The sequence below is a fragment of the Mirounga leonina genome, unplaced genomic scaffold (genome assembly GCF_011800145.1).
Source record: "Mirounga leonina isolate KUSES-001 unplaced genomic scaffold, KU_Mleo_1.0 Mir_154, whole genome shotgun sequence".
Lineage (NCBI taxonomy): Eukaryota > Metazoa > Chordata > Mammalia > Carnivora > Phocidae > Mirounga > Mirounga leonina.
The window spans coordinates 17,675,254-17,696,176 of record NW_023270389.1 but is presented as its reverse complement, the minus strand read 5'-3'; the positions used below and the strand labels follow the sequence as shown (position 1 = coordinate 17,696,176).

The window sequence follows — 20,923 nt, the reverse complement described above, 5'->3', positions numbered from 1 at the left end:
TGTTACTGAAATTGACCATAATTTATCATCAAGTTTTCCTCTAGAAGTTGCAAGCCTTTAATAGATTCCACAGTTCTGGAAATAATTACTCAGATTCAACCAGTGCAATTTTTGTCTAGATAGGGAAACAAATTCCTAGTGTTTCCTATTCTGCCACCTTTACAGAATCCTCTGGGATAATACTTTTGAATTTATGTTTTGTATTGATGATATATATATGTATGTACATATATATATCACACTTTATACACTATATATAAAATCTTTATTTATACTCTGAATATAAACATGTAAAATATGTACTTCTTGTGTTTTACACACATAAAACCTCAGAAATATTTAGCATCTGTAATTAGATCTGTTAGAATATTTAAGGACTTTTAGAAATATTTTTACTAAATACATACTTCTCATTATAATAATTCACATTATTTTGTTATTAAAACGTACAAAACATTTGTAGCATATTCACTGATTAATTCTTCACAATCTGAGACATGTACACAGAAAGCTTTAATGTTCTCATCTTTAACGTGAAGATATCAGAACCCAATATTTTACAGATGAGGAAATGGCCTCAGAAAATCAAAGTATTTTGAGGCCACTGAAAATAAACTGGCAGTGATAATGTTGACATGACAAAAGAAAGTTGATATTCTTACTCCATGTCTAAGGCTTGCCCTCTCCTACCTCCTCTGGCTGTAGTAGAATATCACAGCCTAGTTTATGCCTCCTCATTTCAGAAGAATTTGACACGTGTAGTCTGTTTGTGATCACTGCAAAAGGCAAAAGATACAATAAAAAATTTTGACTTGTCATAAACATGTCTACTTTACATAAATAAAAAAATCTTTATTCAGAGTCATGTAACAAATATTTGCAAGTAATCAGGCTACAATTTCATTTTTAAAAGATATTTGTTCTCTAGTTACCTTTAATATTTTCAAAAATTCTTAAGTATCGTAAGATTTCTCAAGTATCCAAAATGATGTCATTTTAAAATCCCATGTGGATTTATTTTTATCTGTAATCAGTATGATCAAATTTTATCTCTGTTAAAAATACTGAAGCATTCATTCATTTCCATCACTCAAATTGATTAGTTTTAATACATAAATGTCATATTTGTTTGAAATCTAGTAAATGATTTATTTCAACGTTATATATGTAAAATGAAGATATAGATGGGAGAAACTCTAAGCTTTGTATTTCTACTAGTGTTAATTACATTCTTGTAAAACATCTTATATTTTACAATAATGTAGTTATTGTAAAACATTATTGTAAAACATCATAAAAACGAACTCATGTTTTGACATATATTTACACATTGTGAAATATGGCATCAAAAATTTAATATCAGTAAAAACTTTGTAAATATAATTCTATCAAAGGTTTTCTCAAACATCCTCCCTAAGAAATACCTGGTAAAATGTAAATTGTTCATATTTACAATACTTAACCAATAGTCTTTTCTTTGGAAACTGTAACAGAATTTGATACAAATATCAATACAAGCAGTTTATGAACCAGTTATAATAATTGAAGTAATTGTGATGATCTTCCATTTGTTAAAATCCATATAGAAAAGAAGAAATGGTAACTGTGTTTGCTATGTGGACATCATTTTTAATAATAATGGTAATTGTTATATTTTATAGAATTTAAAATCCACACTAATATGATTATCAATGAAAGGTACTGCCTATTGATTATTCTTAACCCCATTGAGATATTAAATAGCAAATTGTTTTAATATTTTTAAAGATGATTTATATTAATGAGGATATTGCTTACTTAGTATGTTCTAGGCAATGAAGTATTTTTTGGCCTCTCTATTATTTTTTGTCTTATACATTATAAAACTTGTCATGGATAACTAAATTAAGAAATTAAAATACTTGAGGGGTGCCTGGGTGGCTCAGTCTGTTAAGCATCTGCCTTTGGCTCAGGTCATGATCCCAGGGTCCTGGGATCTAACTCCATGTAGGGCTCCCTGCTCAGCAGGAACCTGCTTCTCACTCTCCATCTTCTCCTCCCTTTGCTTGTGCTCTCTGGTGTGTGCTCTCTCTCTCTCTGTCTGTCAAATAAATAAGTAAAATCTTAAAAAAAAAAAAAGACTTTGGGGCACCTGGGTGGCTCAGTCGTTAAGTGTCTGCCTTCTGCCATGATCCCAGGGTCCTGGGATTGAGCCCCGCATCAGGCTCCCTGCTCTGCAGGAAGCCTGCTTCTCCCCAGCTCCCACTGCCCTCCCACTTGTGTTCCCTCTCTCACCATGCCTCTCTCTGTCAAATAAATAAATAAAATCTTAAAAAAAGAAGAAATTAAAATATTTGAAAGGTATTCAAAGTGAGAAAGTTTAAAAGGGTAAGTTACCTGATTAGACAAAATAAACACTATAATATTATTTTAGGTGCTTAAGTGCTTTCCAATATGAGTCCAATTTTATAAAATTTGCATTTTAGACTGGAGGGTACAGGAGCAGTTTCCATGACTCTCTCCAGTTGCCACGGTGTTACTTTTTTCTGAATTACAGTATTTCTTCATTTTGATTCAATTTGCTATGGAGGATGCAAAAACTAAAATTATAGCCATTCCCAAATCTCTGTGTACTAATAATTTCCTTCTTAAATGCCTCATTCAATATGATAAAGTGTGTCTTTTAGGTTATAAGGTTTTCAATAAATGTGCATTATATTTCCTTTCTATGTATACCTCTTTTTTGTATTCCTAATTGAATTTCTGACATAAAAATCCAGGCTACTGCTCTTTCATCTCTGTTACTGGAAAGTCGATTATTTTGAGATTTCCATAACCCTTTAAACAGAGTTGTAAAGGTTGAATAGCAGTTATATCGGTGAAAAGGAAGATAGTCTATGTGGAGTGATGAATGTGTATAAGGGCCTGGGTGCAGGTATTATATAATAAGCTTCCTTTACATCAGATTAGCACCTGGTAGAGTGACTGGCATATTACACCTCAGTTTTGATAAACATACTTAGCACAGAGATCTTTGTTTTTTTTTTTAAGATTTTATTTATTTGTCAGAGAGAGAGTGTGAGAGAATGTGAGAGCACAAGCAGGGGTAGCTGCAGGCAGAGGAAAAGGGAGAGGCAGGCTCCTCACCGAGGAAAGAGCCCCACGTGGGACCCGAGCCCAGGACCCGAGCCCAGGACCCTGGGATCATGACCTGAGCTGAAGGCAGACACTTAACCAACTGAGCCACCCAGGCGCCCCAGATCTTTGTTCCCAATACCAATCTCCAATAAAATGAATCAAGACTTCTTAGAGAAATAGTTGGTTCTAGGACTGAGACAGAAAATATTCAAGATGAGCTTGGAAACTCTCATGTCAGAAAATAAGGAAGTGTGTCCTCCCCGCAAAAGAGTACAAATTGATGTCTATATGTCAAAGGAGCACAGGAGCCAAAGAACCATATGAAAGAGCTCAAAATGGCCAAAGCTAAAACAATTTGAACAAAAAGCACAGCATTGAATTGTAATTCAAAGCATAAAATATATGCCCTTTAGACCATACTGCAATACATAAATACTTGAAAAAGTAATAAATTCAAGAAAAGATACAAATGTTTTATGCAGATGATCAATATAAATTATATAGTAAAGCATAATTCCCCATTCCTTAAGTGAGGACTGGATACTGTGACTTCGTTCCAAAGATTGCAGAGTGAAAAGGGGAATAAAGAATAAACTTATGGTGTAGAAATCCAACAAATATTCAGCCAGAAGACCAAAGTAAATATCAACATTCATAAATCATGTTGACTGTAATAGATCTCAATCATATCTCCTCTATTCAAGGACCCTGTTTCAAGAATTCTCTTTGGTATCTTATCAAATGTTCACTCTCTACTGGCTATTCCATTTAAACACCTATTAGTTCTCTTCCAACTAAAAACAAACACCAAAAAAATAATCTTAATGACCTGGTGCTACTAACATACATTTTTGCTCCTTATGAAACAAATCTCCTTAAGATATGTTTATACATACTGTTCACAATCCCTCTCCTTGCATTTTTCATTTTTTCTAAAACAATACATTCTGGCTTTTGTCACTGTAACATCAAAGCTATTTTTTTTTTTTTTTTACCAAAACTGTTCTTAAGATTACCAAATAACTCCACAATGTTGCCTTTGATAGACAATATTCTTTTCTCATCTTAATTGTTCAACTCTTAATTTGACACATTTGGTCACTCTTTCTTCCTTTCTACACTCCCATCACCTAAATTATATTATGTTACATTGATCTTGCTTATCTTGCTACCTTAACATCTATTCCTTTTCAATCTACACTACTGTTTCTTCTTCTTCCAGGTCTTTTCATCCTGGGAAGTGTAAGATATCAACCCTAGATCCTCTATAGACATTCTCTCACTTGGTAATCTGATGCTTTTGTAGCTCCAAATATCATCTATATTTTGCTAACTCTAACTTTTTATCCAGAGGAAGATCTCTCATCTGAAAATCAGGCACCTAATCAACTTCTCACTTGGATGTCTAACACTGTGCTAATCAGAATCTGGTCTAAGCATGAGTGGTGTCAACATTGCTTGGGAGTATGTTGGAAATTCATTTTATAAAGCCCCACTCTATTAAATTGACATTTGCATTTTACTAATATCACAAAGTGACTTAAGCATATGAAATTTGAGAATTATTCTCTTACTGGATAGCTAAATTTAATAAATCAAAACTGAAGTCTAAATCTTGTTTTTAAGTTTATTTTTATTTATTTATTTATTTTTAGTATTTTTTAATTTTTATTTTATTTTATTATGTTACATTAATTACCATACATTACATCATTACTTTTTGATGTAGTGTTCCATGATTCATTGTTTGCGTGTAACACCCAGTGCTCCATGTAGTACGTGCCCTCTTTAATACCCATCACCGGGCTAATACATCCTTCCACCCCCCTCCACTCTAGAACCCTCAGTTTGTTTCTCAGGGTCCATAGTCTCTCATGGTTCATCTCCTCCACCGATTTCCCCCTCTTCATTTCGCCCTTCCTACTATCTTCTTTTTTTTTTTGGAGTCTAAATCTTACACCTACAGTAACTCTATGTCCTGTCCTCTCATTTTAGTTGAAGGAAATTCCTTGATGACAGTTTCTGGGGCCAAATAAATACAAATCTTTTGTATTTCTTCTGTTTTTGTTTGTTTGTTTGTTTGTTTGTTTGTTTGTTTGTTTGTTTCTGACACATCTTATTCAAGCCATTAGAAAATCTCTTGGCTCCTCCATCAAAATATACTCAAAATTTGTCTTCTCTCACTTCCTTCACAGCCTCCACTCTGTTCAGAGCCCTTAAAATCTCTCCCTGGAATTACCAAGGTCATCAAGGTTTTGCCTTGTCTACAGTATTCTCAACATAAGAATGTAACACCTTTTAAGATATAAATCAGATCACACTACCTCTCTGTCCAGAATCTTTGAGTGCCAGTCCATTTTACTCAGAGTAAAATCCATACTCTTATAATGGCTTTCCTTTCTGATTATATCTAAACTTTAATTGAGACAATTTCTCAACCACGCCAGCCTCCCCTGCCATTTGTTATTTCCTCCAGATATTTCATTTCCTTAGGTTGTTGGTGTTGAATCTTCTCACTGCCTGGAATCCTGCAGCCCATACAACCAATTGGCAAACTCCCTCACCTCCTTCAACTTCTTGTTCAAGTGTCTTTTACTCAGTGGGGCTTACTTGTGCCATCTTACATACTTTATACATTCCTGAAATTAGAATGGCTAATACTCATTGTTGTCTCCTCTTTCTGGATGCCAACTTCATTAAGACAAAAATCTTTGTCCATTGTCTTTATGAATCTATTTAGAGTGTATATTAACAGTGTTGGACAGAGAAAGCTATTAACATTTGTTGAATAAATAAAAGGTTAAAAAAGTAGATGTTAATTAAATGTAGATTTGGATAGAGAAGTTAAAAATTAGAGCACATTTTTGTTAGGTGTAAATGAGAGGGAAAATGAGCAATACAGCCAACTAAGTCAAGATGCTTAGTATATGCTTAGCATAGTAGGTATTTTTTCTTTCCCTGCACATCTATAATCCATTATTTAATCAATAACACAATGATTTGGCTTTGCAAAAGTTACCTCTCTTACATTTTCACCAATTTTTATCTCATTCCAGTTCTGAGGCTTGTCTCCAAGCATAACCCATACCAATGGCCAGGCCACTGATTCAAAAATGGGCAAGTAACCAATCAGAGTCAATACATGTGATTGACCTGGGTTGGGATTTTAAAGACAGAGATGCATATTGTCTTCCCTAAGTCATGGTGGTTAAGGACAGGAGATCTGTAGCTCCAATAATCATTTACCATTATGTGGAAAACTGACTTCTGGCAACAATGGAAGCATATAGGTACAGAAATTTCCTATCAAGCCAAGCTTAAACAAGAACCTACATCTTTTTTTAAGGTGCATAATATAGATTTTTTAATTTTTGCTTAAAACTATTTGGTTTAAGATTTTTGTTACTTGTAACAAATATTCTTAATTTTGATATGGCTATGATAGGAAGGAAAACCATTCTGGGAAGCTAGAGGGAGCATGTAGTCCAGGGTCTTTTTGTTTGTGAAATTATTCTGGTTTGTTTCCTTAGGGTAGGATCTAGTTGGCATAAGTTAAAATGAGGAAATAAAGAAAGGATGAACATGTGGAAGACTGATGGGATTCTTAATGTAGTTGAATATACAAGGGAGTAAATAGAAAGAATGGAAAAGAAGGAGCTGATAATAAAGATATCACTTTGATCTGAATCATTCATATCCTTATTGGCCCTATTTTTATTATAAATATTTCAAGCTCATTGAACAGAATCCATGCCTACCTATTGAGTTGTGTGCAGTGCCAGGCACATTTTATATGCTCAATAAATGTTAAACCATAATATCACTGAAGGCATGAAATAAGGAAGAACACTCTAGGAGGAAAACTAAGCATTTGTAGTACTATAAATTAACTCCTTCTTTTGAATAACTTCTTATTATTTTCCACTTTTCTTGTTAGGTAAATAGCATCTTCATTCATCAAATATATATTCAATATCAGGAAGCTACTCTTTTAAGAGGCAGGGTGATACAAATAGGTCTCTAAAATCAATCTAGGAAATTAAACATATGAAATGCCTTTCACAGTTCCATGGACTAGTGAATAATACATTCATAAGTGTAGACAGATGTTGAATTACATAGTCATTTAGAGTAGAAACAATAATACTTTTGCCTGGAGTGCTTAAAAATGGGTTTTTGGAATAAGCAAGATTTAAGCTAGCTAGAGCTTGAAGGATAGGGTAGAATTTAGAGAGGGAAAAATATGGGGGAAATAATCAGTTTTACATAAAAGGGTAATGGTGTGATAAAAGAATAGTAGTGGAAAATGCAATGAAAATTTTATGTATCAAGTAGCATAGTTTGACTGAAGTAAATTCTCTATGTAGGAGAAAACTGGAAGGTAACCCTGAGAAGTTGGTATTTTCTAGGGTCTTGAATTCAATTTTGTAGTATTAACATTTTCTTTGACACTAAGGATCCTTTAAAAATTTTGAGAGGAAAAGTCATAAGAGAAATGTAGTTTTAGAAATTAAAAAATGAGATTGGTTCAGCCATAAAAAAGAATGAAATCTTGCCATTTGCAATGACATGGATGGAGTTAGAGAGTATTATGCTAAGCAAAGTCAGTCAGTCAGAGAAAGAAAAATGCCATATGATTTCACTCACATGTAGAATTTAAGAAACAAACCAAACAAGCAAAGGAAAAGAAAAGAGAGAGAGACAAACCAAGAAGCAAACTCTTAACTATAGAGAACAAACTGATGGTGACCAGAGGGGAGGTAGGTGGTGGTGGGGGGGATGGGTGAAATAGGTAATGCAGATTAAGGAGTGCACTTGTGATGAGCACTGTGTGTTGTATGGAAGTCTTGAATCATTATATTGTACACCTGAAACTAGTGTTACACTGTATGTTGGCTAAGCTGGAATTAAAATAAAATAAAAAATGTCCACAAAATGAAATTTGATGTTAAGTTCAGGATAAATGGGAGAGGATTAGGTTAGATGTGATGAAACTTCAGCTATGGCCATAGTCTGGACATGGGGAAATAGGATTAAAATAAACTGCAGACTTGGTGAGAATTAAAAGGACCTGAGGATTTGACATTAGCAAACAAATGTGGAGGATAAGGGACTGGGCAGTTGGTGATTGCCTAGGTACAGTGAGTGGGTTGGGACAGGAAATGAAGATGACCTCATAAAATAGTGGTCCTCTTAAGATATTATTTTAGCACAGGTACTCAACAAATTAGCTTTTTAATTTCTACATTTTTAACCCATTAAAAATGAATATTGACTAACAATTATTTAAAGGACAGATCTTTTAAAGAAATGTTTGGACTAAGGCTTAAGGGAAAGAAAAAGAAAGAAAAAGTCAAAAACTCTCAATACCTTTCACATATCTATGATTTTGAAACTTAGGAGATCAGTTTCATATTCAGGTAGGTTTATTTTCATACAGTTATAAAACAGGGAAACATAGTAGTGTAAACATACTAAATCATCTCTGCAGTTTTCAGTACAATAGTGAAATACACTAAACTTTTAAAAGCCACTTTGTATATTAAAAAATAACCTGACAACTGTGTACATAAAGTGAGAAAAAAGGAATTTATATCATATCATTTCAGAAAAAAAGTAATCAATATTGATGAATAACGTCTGAGGAGAATGGGACTGAGTCATAGGTATAATATAAAACATTTGGTTTCAATAAAAATGATTAGAACCTGGGAATAAATATAACACTTGGTTTATTATCATAGAGAAAAATAAAGTTCCTCAGTTAATTGGGACTGAATAATATTAAAGACTTATATGTAACTATTATAGACAGGGCCTGGAGCAATATTTTGCTACCAAGTTAAAATTAAATTATACTGGAGGCAATAGAATGTTTAACAAAATGAACAAAACAATACAATGTTCTTTGGTCTCTGTGGTCACCAACTACTAAACATTAAACATTTCAAGAAACCATTTCACCATAAGCATTTTCTTTTAAATTTTACTTAGAACAACTGTATTCTGAAGGAAAATCTAGTGTAGGTTCTATGCTATAAGAAAACAATTTCATCAGTGATACAAATACATTAAACAAAGAATGATACTACATAAAATAGAAATATTTCCTCCTTTGAAGAATTTAACATTTAAGCTAATGAGATGTACATTTTTTAACTTATACTTGCATTTATTTTTATATTTATTCTTTTTAAAATTTATTTTATTATGTTAATCACCATACATTACATCATTAGTTTTTGATGTGTTCCATGATTCATTGTTTGTGTATAACACCCAGTGCTCCATTCAATACATGCCCCCCTTAATACCCATCACCAGGCTAACCCATCCCCCCACACCTCTCCCCTCTAGAACCCTCCGTTTGTTTCTCAGAGTCCACTGTCTCTCATGGTTTGTCTCCCCATCCAATTCCACCCCCCTTCATTTTTCCCTTCCTACTATCTTCTATTTTTTTTTTTAACATATAATGTATTATTTGTTTCAGAGATACAGGTCTGTGATTCATCAGTCTTACACAATTCACAGCGCTCACCATAGTACATACCCTCCTCAGTGTCTATCACCCAGTCACCCCATCCCTCCCACTCCTCACCACTCCAGCAAACCTCAGTTTGTTTCCTGAGATTAAGAATTCCTCATATCAGTGAGATCGTATGATACATGTCTTTCTCTGATTGACTTATTTTGCTTAGCATAATACCCTCTAGTTCCACCCACATTGTTGCAAATGACAAGATTTCATTTTTTTGTTTTTGTTTTTGTTTTTGGATGGCTGCATAATATTCTATTGTATATATATACCACATCTTCTTTATCCATTCATCTGTTGATGGACGTCTTGGCTCTTTCTATAGTTTGGCTATTGTGGACATTGCTGCTATAAACATTGGGGTGCACGTACCCCTTCAGATCACTACTTTTGTATCTTTAGGGTAAATACCCAGTAGTGCAATTGCTGGGTCATACGACAGCTCTATTTTCAACTTTTTGAGGAACAATATATTTATTCTTAATATTATCATGATTCAAATGAATACAATGAAGAGGTTTGTGAGCTGCACACAACATTTTTTTTCCCTATTGGTTTTCAAAACAGTAATATTGGGATTAAAAAAAAAAAAAAAAAAAAAACGGTCAAAAATAACAGAGGTGTAGGGTCAATCTTTAACTTCCCATCTTCCCTTGGACAACTACTTGAAATATCCCAAGCTTTCTTCCATTACTTTAGAACAGGGTAAATCTAATATTTCTCATTGGGTTAAGATTAGTTTCAGAAAATTTCTATATGTAGTAATTAAGACAGTATTTTTGCATATAAAATGATTCAATAAATATTCTTATTATCACCATACTGAAATTAACAAATTTTAAAAGTAAAAGAAAATACTTTATAATTATAAATATAAAAAAAATCTCCCAAAGAATAAATCCATGAGGACTACACCTTAAATTATTAATACTCCCTTAGGAGGCATATGTACTTATTTTAATAACTGGATTCAAAAGAGAGTGATTTTTATTTAAAATAATTTATCTTATTAAAATTTTATTTTATATGTAAATATTTTGACATATAGTATAGTAAATATACTAAATATAGAACATTTATAGTATATTTCATATGCTTAGTATTATGCTTAGTATTAGAGTTTATTTTAATCCATTTATTCACTTTGAGACATGTATATCAAAAACCTTTCTTTTTTAGAACATAAGAAAACACACTATATTTAATTTAAAAATTAAGAAATTGTATTCATCTTTCAATGTAATGTTTTTACTTATGACTCCCTCACTAGAATCAGAATTTAGTTTTATTTCAAGTAATTTTTAAAAATTTTTTAATTTTAATTTTTTTAGATTTACTTATTTATTTTGAGAGAGAGAGAGAGCACATGAGTGGAGTGGGGGGCAGAGAGAGAGGGAAGAGAGAAAGGGAGAATCTTTAGTGGACTCCCTGGTAAGCTTGGAGCCTGAGGAGGGGCTTGATCCCATGATCTTGAGATCATGACCTGAGCCAAAATCAAGAGTTCGGTACTCAACCAACTGAGCCACCAGTGCCCCTCAAGTAATTTTTTTTAACATCTTTATTTATTTATTAGAGAGAGATCACAAGCAGGGGGAAGGGGTAGAGGGAGAAGGAGACTCCCTGCTGAGCAAGGAGCCTGATGTGAGACTTGATCCCAGGGTGCTGGATCATGACTGTCGTGGAAGGCAGACACTTAATGGACTGAGTCACCCAGGCGCCCAGTAATTTTTTTTTTTTTTGACTATGAAGTATACTTGATAATTTATTCTTACCCTCAATTAGTATATAGACATTGCTCACCCACTAGCATGAGACACTGATGCCCTTGTGATAACTGAATAACAAAAGTGTTGTCTTTATATGTATGTTTGTATCTTCCATGTTCACCTCAAGATGTATTCTCCATCCTTCATCCTGCTCTGTACAGTGAGAAGCTGATGCTTGTGGATTGAAACACTATTTCTCTTTGCCTTTGGTTCAAGTTCAGTTGAGCCATTAAGAGACAGCAGCCAGGATTTGGGGGTGAGAAGAATGTATCTGACACAGTAAATCAATATTAAGATAAATGTTTGTCCTGGCATTAGGTTCTTCTCTTGTTTTATTTTGTTTTGTATTTTTTTTCTCAAGGTTTATTATCGCCTGTGCTGCTTCTATTATAACAAAGTTTTCAGTTCCACATCAGTTTCACGGGAGCACGGTCCCTTCCACATGAGATGATGCTGACTTTGATTTATGGTACACTCTTGCATTCTTAGTGATGGAGAAAATTAGCATAGTCAAGATGGATATTTTCTCAGCATGAGATACCACTTTGCATATTTCTGTTCCATTTTTATACAAGAAGGTTCTGCAGAGTTGTGTTTTAATTTTTATAAACAGAGGAAAGCCTGAGGAACCTTATTACAATTCAGCCTTGGAACTGTTATATGTTACTTTAAAACAACTCATCTCCATAATCTCATATTACTTTTAGCAAACTATGCCCTACTGTAAAATGTGACATAAACCTGGAGACCAGGGGCGCCTGGTGACTCAGTTGTTAAGCGTCTGCCTTCGGCTCAGGTCATGATCCCAGGGTCCTGGGATCCAGCCTCGCATCGGGCTCCCTGCTCAGCGGGAAGTCTGCTTCTCCCTCTCCCACTCTCCCTGCTTGTGTTCCCTCCCTTGTTGTCTCTCTCTCTGTGTCAAACAAATAAGTAAATAAAATCTTTAAAAAAAAATAAATGTGGAGAACATAATGTCATAGTTCTGAAGATGATTAAATGTCATAAGTTATGCGAGCCATTTGTAACAGTTTCAGATATAATATATGCTATATAAGATGCTTGCATACTCAAAAATATTCAAACAATGTATATTTTACAAACTATATCTCTAAACTTTGCAACTTTAATTTGGTAATTAAAAACACATATACTGGGCGCCTGGGTGTCTCAGTCGTTAAGTGTCTGCCTTTGGCTCAGGTCATGATCCCAGGGTCCTGGGATGGAGTCCTACATCAGGCTCCTTGCTCAGTGGGGAGCCTGCTTCTCCCTCTCCCACTCCCCCTGCTTGTGTTCCCTCTCTCACTGTGTCTCTCTCTGTCAAATAAATAAATAAAATTTTAAAAAAATAAAAAAACCACATACTATAATTAATGAGTCAAAGAAGAAATCACAATAGGAATAAAAAACCTATTTAGAACTAATGGATAAAGGAACCACTACAATAAAAAAAGTTGTGATACAGTAACTGTGTTAAATAAAGGGAAATTTGTAATATTAAATTCTCATATTAGGAAATTATAAGATAGAAACTAAAATCTTGAATGTCAAACTTAAATACTTGCAAAATGAATCATAATATATATAGATACTTATTAACAATGGATTCATTCAAAATATATTTATCAGGCTGTTACTCAAAAAATAAGTAATTTGATACTAATATATGATATGCAACGATACAAGCAGAATTTGATCTCACTGGTAAAATCGTATGATTTTCTTTTTTGCACTAATTGTGGAGTTCTTGCTGGGGTGATCAAATTTTTATTTTACTAGTCACACTTTCACCTTCTCCTATATATATATATATATATTATTATAAATATATATATATATAATATTATATATTGTATATTGTATATAATATATATACAAACATACATATTTATAATATATATAATATTATAAATATTAATTATTTACTTATTTAATTTATTTACTTTATTAATTTATTTACTTATTTAATGTCAGTAAAAGCCTTTCTTTTCTTCTTTAGGTCATTATGCAGCTGCATTTTATGCTCTGTTTAAAATGGAATGACTAATAATAATCAGTAATTTATTGACAAAACAAATGACTACTGTATACATGGTAAGCAGAGTTAATAAAATGCTTTATTGATAGAATTTATTTATTCCCATCTGATTAAGGTGTAAGGGTAAAAATCTTTCCTTAAAGCCTACCAATATTGCAAAATTTACATCACCTGGGAGAAATCAAACACATTCAAATCACCTTCTAAACTGTCATCATGGCTTTTATGTCCTGGACATCATTGAAATAAAATTATTATAAGGGAATAAAGAGATTAGTTATAAGAGGAAGTGTATATGGCTAGGAGAGCTTAAACAAAGCTTTGTTTTGACTTTATATTTCTTATGAATTTTTTTTTAAAGATTTTTATTTATTTGAGAGAGAGAATGAGAGACAGCACAAGAGGGAAGAGGGTCAGAGGGAGAAGCAGACTCCCTGCCGAGCAGGTAGCCCGATATGGGACTCGATCCCGGGACTCCAGGATCATGACCTGAGCCGAAGGCAGTCGCTTAACCAACTGAGCCACCCAGGTGCCCTCTGATGAATTTTTATTCATTCACTCCCAAATTATCAATTGAGCCTGGATAAATGGCATCGACCCTGTCAACCTGAGGCTTGTGAAGAGATTCCAGAGAAGAGACAAGCATCCTGAAGACACTACAACGGCTTTAGTACAGTAACTATGACACATAGCTACATGTATGCACACATCATATGACACGCTGAAGCTGATAGGTTAACACGTTTTAGCTCTGCCTCTAGAAATCATTGACTGCATTTAACAGACTTACTCAAAGTTGAAAAATATTCTAACAAATAAACCAGGAGAGTATTTTATTTTTATATGAGATAGGCTTTTGAATTTTATTTTGGTGGTAATTTCAAAGATTATACTCCTAAACAATTATATTTATGTTTTATAATAAGAAGGTGAGGTCATAAAGAAATACCTTTAATTTTTTTCTACCAGAGTACCTCAAATGCGAAAGGAGTATAATTACATAACTCTTCCTTTTCTACTATGGGTCTGGGATCACAGCCACGAGGTTTGTTGTTACTGTTGCTTTAGAATTGAATGTGCTTTCTCTTAAATATCCATGTAATTTTTATGTCATATACAAGATAGATTTGTTTGGGAAGAAGATAATATAATTTGATTTTGCTTACTTCTTGCCATATTCTTTGAGTAATATTTTATTCCATATTATTTCCATAATCTTTGAGTAAGTTGCTGAGTGCAGAATGACCCAATATATTTGTCCTTCAACTCAGTATTCTAACATTGTGGAAATTAGACATATTATGTGAATTGGACTGAATTTTACCCATGATTTATCCTTTCTGTCCAATATGGTCTACTTGTTGGTTTTCTCTGTGGATATATCAGTGTTTTCTGGCTCTCATTCTTATGTCTGTTCAGACTAAATCTTTATTGCAATTTTGGACTAATATTTAGTTTCATCTTTCCATCTACTTTGTTTCTCTTCCCCTTTGGTATCTAGCTTATACTTAATTCAGTATCTCTCTTTTTTTTTTTTAATTTTTTTAATTTTTATTTTTTTTATAAATTTTTTTTTTTTTAGATTTTTATTTATTTATTTGAGAGAGAATGAGAGACAGAGAGCATGAGAGGGAGGAGGGTCAGAGGGAGAAGCAGACTCCCCGCCGAGCAGGGAGCCCGATGCGGGACTCGATCCCGGGACTCCAGGATCATGACCTGAGCCGAAGGCAGTCGCCCAACCAACTGAGCCACCCAGGTGCCCCCAGTATCTCTCTCTTTTTTTTTAATGCTAACTTTAGAATTTACAGTAACCACTGTGATATTTTACCTTATTAGACCCATCCTATTTGGGATTTTATAAATATTATTCATCTCAAGTAGTGTGTCAAATCTATTGCTATTATTTATCCCCAAATTTAATTCTCTTTTTGTACATCTTTATCAAAATCATTGGAAGAAATATCTAATATCTAGAGTTTGCTAAATAACTATTTGGTTCTACTATATGCCACTAAGAGCTTTTTCTCCAGGATATCATTAGAATAATAATCCATAGTCCTTGCCTCAATTATACATGTAAGTCTGTATACACTAAATTTAATAATGCCTCAGTCCACTTTTTCCACTTTTTGAAAAATAATATTATGAAAAGTTTAGTTATATCATTTTCCTAAAATGATCATCTGAGAGTAAATTTATCAAGAAAGAAAATTTTACATTGAATGCCTTATTCTTGGCAAAACCATCTTAACCTCTGGGAATCAATTTTCTTTCTAAGTGCTCCCTCATCATTTGTCACAAGTAAGTAAAAAATTATCTTCTGTTTAAACGTAGCAATCTTTGTATTGTACTATAACTTAACAAAGTCTAACTTTTAAAATATTTTGAACAATTCTATTTAAAATTTGCAAAAGTGTAGTGACAATCTCAAATTTTGACATGTTGTTGAAACTAGCTAGTTTAAATGAAATTGACAATCACGTGCATGTCATTTATTATAACTTTTCCGATCCGACAGTAGGCATAGAGTTGTGCCGGATGTCAACACCTTTCATTTATTTTCAGAACAATAAACACAATTTTGGTGAAAGTCATAAATATAGCAGGCTAAAAAGAAATCCAAGAGAACAGCATAAGTTTTTGGAGCACTGATTAGTTTCAAGCATAAATTAACTCTCCTGTTTGTTTTGTTCTTTTCTTCCCCTCTCCCAACCCAGAAATTTACATTTTAGAAGCTACCCCAAAGGGCTTTCTGAACTCCCAGGGTTCTATAGATACTTGTGGCGGCAGCTTTACCATCAACTGACATTTAATATTATAACAGTTAATTTCGGAAGAGGACTTACTTTAGAGTAGAAAAGACAGGAAATTATTTTTCCAAGAATATTTGCTTTAATTAATTTGAGATTAAATCTTCTCTATATATTCTGTATACACAACTGTTGTTCCTGCTTTCTCCCCTCCACTATTCTTTCATTCTGTTCTTTCCCATCTTTTTCAGCATGTAGGTTAGGTGAACTATTCTTTCTTCTAAGTGAGGTGGTCTGATGGGATACAAAGGTTGAAGAAAAATACTTTTATTCTTCCAACAAGAAGTTATGAAAGTCAGTGAAACTTTGATTAGACATTTACTAATTTTGTGTTTTCTAATCATGACAAACAACAACCTAAAAGAGTTCTTTTTGTAGTGTGACCTGCATCCTCTCTTGAATATAATGTCTTGGATGGAGTAGCAGTAGTCATTATGAACATTGCCTCACTCTCAAATGCACCCATGGCACATCAGCCTTGACACATGTTTGCATATATTTGTGCATGTATGTATCTTCTTGCTCTGACTTTCATTATTAAGTTTTGAATCTGGAAAGAGTTAGGGGTAACATAAACAGAACATTTCAAGCAGACATTCAACAAAAATTAAAGATATTCAAGGAAAAATAGATAATAGGTGTAATAAACATACGAATATCATATCAGTTGTAAGAAACAGAATAGGGATAGTGTAGCTTATGATTTCTTAAAAGAAGCGTTTTGGGTTGATGATGAGCTTAAGTTAATTTCATAATTGTAGAAACCTAAAACGTTAGACAGGAAGATCACTGCTGTTGAAAAAAAGAAATTGCTATATTCTGGTATTGATTAAGGCATCTAATATTTGATTTATACAATGTTTAAAATTTCTTTTGAGGTATATTTGTACTGCACCAGGTTAGAAAACCACATTTCCTAGAATTCTCTTCTTTGCATAGTCTGAGGTTTTCATGGGGAATAGGTCACAAGGGACATTTTATGTGAGAATTTCAGGGCACCTGAGAAGCAGCAGCTGCCTTCTATTTGTACTAGAAGATGTGTACTGGGCATGAGGGGCTGTTGCAGCTCACACATGATGTCTATTCATCTGCTGGCTTGCGTGGTTGTTGTGGGAAGCAATAGGGCCCATAGCAACTCCATCTCCTGAATCCCATGCTTCAATTTCTTGAATCCTGATCCAGCTTCATGATGAAGGTCTCCATGTTGTGCTGGAGGATACTTCCATTGGAAGTAGGAGGCTTGGCAGCAGTAAGAGATTCAGATTTAATCCCGTCTTCTGGGTTCCACCCTTATGGGTTGCTTTCCACACTTATGTCCATGTTCTTTATAAATTATGTGTCCTGCATTGAAAGAATAACCTCAAAAAAACTGTGTGTTTAGCCCTACAATTGAGGTGGAAAGAATCCATGTCATAGATCTTACATATTTATACATGTACATGCACACGAGGATTTCAGTTGACTGTGTGTCTCCAGGATTACAATCCTTAAGATTCCAAATAGACACTTGTGGTTGCCATAGCCTCATTGTCTTCTTGGTCCACGCTTGCCACTTCAAAATTCAATGTTAGAAATTTTAGTTTTCTAGCTCTACTTTTTTTTTTTCTGATTATCTAATTTCTTAAGACTTGACAATTTAACTCACAGTATTTTATTCTCTTGACCTCTGTTACTTCCAGTTATAAAGCTTCCCCCATTTCTTACAGCACTGACTCAGTGATGGTGTATCATTGCTTCATCTGACAGAGGTCTTACTAGGTTTTTCAAGTTAATGAATTGTCCTATTGATGTGGGAAACAAAAACAGAAGAAAAATTATTAAATTTCCTTACTACCTAGAGCCCACTGACAAGTCCCTGAAACAGGCAGAGTGACATTCCTCTAGGGACTCAACTGATGCAATGTTAATACTTTGCTAAGGGTAAAAGGCAATCCTACCCTGAGCACCCTGCCCCACCCCCCCATCCCCCACCAGGATCCTGTAAGTCTACTTTAAGTATAAAAATTCCTTTGGAAACTTCCTTTATCTCTAAAACCCCCAAGATACGTGTTGGCAATCATCCCCCAAGCATATGGCCCACCAATATACATCTGAAGGGTCTCATGACTAAGGTTTTATTAGATGGTAATAAATGACCTTTTCCCAAAAATAGCTAGCCCCCTCAAGGTCCTGGAAACCTTGCTTCCAAAATTCCTTAGAGACTTACGCTGTCCCTAATCCCTTCCCAAATCGAAAGTATAGAATGGGCCACTCTGCATGACCCTGGTGAAGCTCTTTCTGCCCATGGGTCCTGTCCCTGTGCTTTGATAAAATCATTTTTTTGCACCAAAGATGTCTCAAGAATTCTTTCTTGGCCATTGGCTTCAAACCCTAATAACGTCTTTCCTCCATCACTATTGATGTGGTTTTGGAATATAAGTGAAGTACTGTGGGATGAGATCCAGAGCCAATGGCCAAGTCTTGAGACGTCTCTGGTGCAAAAAGGTGGTTTATTAAAGCACAGGGACAGGACCCGTGGGCAGAAAGTGCTGCTGCCCCAAAGTTGTGAGGGGTGGCTGATTATATATACTATGGGGTTGGGGGAGGTAAGGAAAAAGGGAGGTTTCAAAAGAACTTTCATATGCTAAAGAGGAACTACAAGATATCAGAGGCCTTGCCATTTTCATGTTAAGGTTGTTTTCCCCTCTAGCAAGGCATTAACATTAAGATAGTTGGGAGATTCCTGGAAGAATGTCCTACATGTCCCACCCAGGAGTGGGGAGTGGGGGGAGGTTGCAGGGTGTCAGCTTGTGCTTTGTCTTCAGCTCGCCTTCTGTCCCCTCATCACTATCAAGTATCCCATTTACATTGGGTAGCTAAGAATCTATATAGTGTGTGCTATTTTTACAAAACCTTAAGTTAGAATTGTTTCTATATAACAATGATCTTTGTTGTTGATTTCCCTCTATACTGCCACAGTAATTCCAGTGTTTTCAGCCTTGTTGGTCTAGTTTCACCTTTAAAATGTTTGTTTGTGTGCGTGTGTGTGTGTTTGTTTTTTTGATGACACCTTTATCCTTGCTCATATACTATTTCTGAAATTTCATCACCTTGAATTTTTCATCTATTTTTCTATGACCTCTTGTTAATTAATCTATTCATGTATGTGTTAAACTTCAAATAAGGGTAAAAACTACATTAAAAAATTGCAAGTGTGGTTTACCACTAGGAAGGCACAGCACTGTGTTGACAGCAAAACAGCCTGATGGGTTATTCTGTTTAATTCAAATGCTTAGACATAAGCTTTATTACTCCATCCTATGCATGTTTCCCCCTGCAAACAGCAAGTAATTAACATTACTTTGGGTCAATTTGTTTCAGATATCAAGGTTATAATATATGCATTCAATTCTCATTCAGATGTCCGGCTGAACTTCAGAAAACCTTTTGCAGGCAACGGAAGGAACTCTGTCAGGTTGTTTCATCTTCCCAATCACTTGTGAAGAGCTTGTTACGTACAAGTGGAGAGAAATTTTCTTACAAACAAATGGGACAATCAAAAGAGGCACTTGATGTGGCTATTTTTAAAAAAGAGTCATTTCAAAGATTGTATACATGCCTCTGAGTGGAGGAAATTTCAGTGAGAAAATTTGGTAATGGTACTATGACTGCTATAAATATTGGTTTCAGCTAGTTTGTATTGAGTTATTAACATGAGATAGGCAGTATGCTTTATATTACATGTGTTAGCTCTTTTAATATAGGTAAAACCTAAATGAACTCTAAGAGTATAACAAATTAAATGCAGTAAAATTCTATTTGAATGAAATCAGTAAAATGGTATCCACAGACCAGGCATAAAGGACCCCAAGTTTTCCAAGTATGTTTACCAAATTTTGTAATTTATTTTCAAACTTTTCTCAGATCTTGCGGGGGGGGGGTCATTTTTTTGGTCATTTTTATTTATTTTTTAGACAACTGATAATTTATATAAAAGGTTGATTTAAACATCTACAAAGGTGACTTCAACCTCCACTTCTGGCTCAATACTGTTGGAAGTAATCTGCTTAACAATCTCAGGACTGTGCAAATCACTGAGTCGCTTGTGGATCCTCATCTGAAAATGATCCCAAGTCTTTGAAACTTCAAAACAAGGAATTTTTCTTATAGTGATTCTCAGAGTCTTGGTCCTTCCACTTTGAGATTCTTTTCCTTTATGCCTCTGAGCAAATCAGCACATACCTTCTCCAAAGATTTTATGCTGTGGCCAGTTAGAGTAATTCTAATTTGGTGAATCACCACCTCTGGTTCCAAGGGTGTCTTCCCAGTGTCTTTAAAAGCCATTGCCCTGGGTGGCTGCTTGCTCTACTTGTTCCTTGGGGAGAGCAAACAGCAGGGAGTGAGAAGCAGTAGTGGGGTGTGCAGAGCTCTGTTGTGGCTGCCCCTTAGTCCTCCTCAAAGAGCTTTTGGTCATTTTTACATGAACATTTTTCTTTTTAGAAAATGAATACCTTCTTAGTACAGACCCTTAGTTTTTATAGGAGGGAGAAAAAAGATTTTTTTAATTAAATAATGTGGGGGTGCTTAGGTTGCTCAGTCAGTTAGCATGGGACTCTTGTTTGGCTCAGGTCATGATCTCAGTCAGGGTCCCGGGATCAAGCCCACTTTGGTCTCTGTGCTC

The 20,923-nt window shown here is 34.4% G+C and overlaps 1 pseudogene; it reads right to left on the bottom strand.

Annotated features, from left to right (window-relative positions):
* Positions 1 to 20,245: 20,245 nt before the first annotated feature.
* On the bottom strand, positions 20,246 to 20,674 carry LOC118013795 (annotated as a pseudogene).
* Positions 20,675 to 20,923: the final 249 nt, after the last annotated feature.